This window comes from Myotis lucifugus, unplaced genomic scaffold (genome assembly GCF_000147115.1).
Source record: "Myotis lucifugus unplaced genomic scaffold, Myoluc2.0 scaffold_268, whole genome shotgun sequence".
NCBI lineage: Eukaryota > Metazoa > Chordata > Mammalia > Chiroptera > Vespertilionidae > Myotis > Myotis lucifugus.
Genome location: NW_005871316.1, coordinates 1,428,533 through 1,431,088, shown reverse-complemented (window position 1 = coordinate 1,431,088; position 2,556 = coordinate 1,428,533).

Here is a 2,556-nt window from a genome sequence, read left to right as displayed (position 1 = left end):
TACCAGTTTAGAAGACACTAAAGCTAATAAACATCTTGTTTACCTTTCTAAGACCATTTCCTTATCCTATATAATAAAGAGGTAATATGCAAATTGACCATCACGCCCTTGCACAAGATGGCTGCCCCCATGTGGTCAAAAGATGGCCACCCCCATGCGGGCACAAGATGGCCACTACAAGATGGCCAGCAAGGGAGGGCAGTTGTGGGCAACCAGGCCAGCAGGGGGAGGGCAGTTAGGGGAGACCAGGATGGCAGGGAGGGCAATTGGGGGCGACCAGGTCAGCAGGAGAGGGCAGTTGGGGGCAATCAGGCTGACAGGGGAGTGGTTAGGGGGTGATCAGGCTGGCAGACAGAAGTGGTTAGAGGCAATCAGGCAGGCAGGCAGGCGAGCAGTTTGGAGCCAGCAGTCCCGGATTGTGAGAGGGATGTCCGACTGCCAGTTTAAGCCGGCAGTCAGACATCCCCCAAGGGGTCCCAGATTGGAGAGGGTGCAGGCTGGGCTGAGGGACACCCCTCCCCCCAGTGCATGAGTTTCATGCACTGGGCCCTCTAGTTTATAATAAGTGCAGTAATTAACCTACCCAAGAAATCACAAAGTGGGTGAGCACAAAGTGTAGAAATTTGGATTACCAACATTTCAAATACAGGAGATTTCATATAAAAGTCCAATTTACTAGTTTCTATTTTTTCTAAAGGACTATATGACAAGGGTCACCCACATTTCCATGTGGCAACCATTTTGAGAAGCTGAGACTTGTGCACCTTTAGAGCTGGCATGTGCTTTGCAATCTACCACATATGTCCAAATTGTGTCACTCATCCCCCATGCTATCCACCTGGCCTCAGTAGGTATTTGCATTTCCATCTCATGAACTGGATGATTCTAAAGGCTTTTTGTTATTGTTGAAAGCTATTATTTTAAATTCATATAAATTAAAAATAGATATGGTAGCTCTAGCTGGGTGGCTCAGTGGGTTGGAGCATCATCCTGTATAGCAAAAGGTTTCAGGTTCAATTCCCAGTCAGGGCACATACCCAGGTTTCAGGTTTCAACCCTGGTCCTGTATGTACGGCAACAGATCAATGTTTCTCTCTCACATTGATGTTTCTCTCTCTTCCTCTCTCTAAAAAAATCAATAAAAACATATTCTCTGGTGAAGATTATAAATAAATAAACAAAACAAAAAACATATATGTTGTAGGGAGCAGAGACAAAGTTCTCATAAAGGATTCCAAATAATTTATGTAGATGCTCCACCCTCAGGAAGGTGGCAAATACCTCCCTGCTCCTTAAGTGTGGGCTATGTATGGACAGGGGAGTGAGCAGGAATAACTTTACAGTGGAGAGACCCGGATAGCACTACTCAGCTGGGTGATCAAGGCCAACTTCAATAGTAATGTCATGTTTACAGTATGTACAGTCATCCTCCCAAAAAATGGTTTCTCCAATCTAATCACAAGAAAAACATCAGAGAAATTCCAATAGAGGGACATTCTCCAAACACTTGACCAGTACTTCTCAAAACTGCCCAGGTCATAAAAAAACAAGACAAGTCTGAGACTATAACAGCCAAGAAGCTAAAGAGACGTAACAAGTAAATGAAATATGGTAGCCTAGATGGGATCCTGGAACAGAAAAGGGACATCATGTACAAACTAAGAAAATCTGAATATAGACTTTAGTTAGTAACAATGTATCAATATTGGTTCATTAATTATAAAAATGTACCACATTAATGGAAGGCATTCATAATAAGGTATATGAAAACTTGTACTATCTTTGTAAGTTTTCTGTAAATATGAAACTGTTATCAAAAATAAAGTTTATTTTTTTACTGTGTATGTATATATAAATACATATAAGGGACACGGAAGTACCTCAAGGGATCATGGAAGATTTGGGCGCCAAGGCTGAGAAGTCCAGTCAACAGCCGCATCTTTCCTGTATAGCACCACCTTTAGTGTGGCTCAGCTCTGTCCTCTGTCACTGTCTCTCAGTCCCACATTGCAAATTCTTCAAGGACAAAAGCCCATTGCTTCAGCCTGGAGAGGCATCAAGGCCTGGATCCAGTCATTCTGCCCAGGGTTCAGAGGTACAATCACAGCAGGTGCATCCATGCCTGTGCATAAGTGACCGTTTTTGATAAAAAGGGGAAGAGCTGGGAGCCCCGACAGGTCCTTCTCAGCTGTGAATTGCTGAACAAGATGGTCTAAATACAGTGGTTCTCAACCTTGGCTGCACATAGAATCACCTGGGAATCTTTTTAAAAATCTTGATTTCTGGGCCTCATTCTCCGGAAATTTTGTTTCTTTGTCACTAATGTTGTGGCTCCACCCCATAACAAAGAAACAGAATTTCCGGAGGATGAGGCCCAGAAATCAGGATTTTAAAAAGATTACCAGGTGATTCTAATGTGCAGCCAAGGTTGAGAACCACTGGTCTAAGAGAAGAGGTTTAGCTGATAAAATCAACGTTCTAAAACTTAAGGCCAAAGACTCCCTAACAAAGGAGCACCATTTACATTTGCCATTTCTACATGCTATAAAAGCTCCC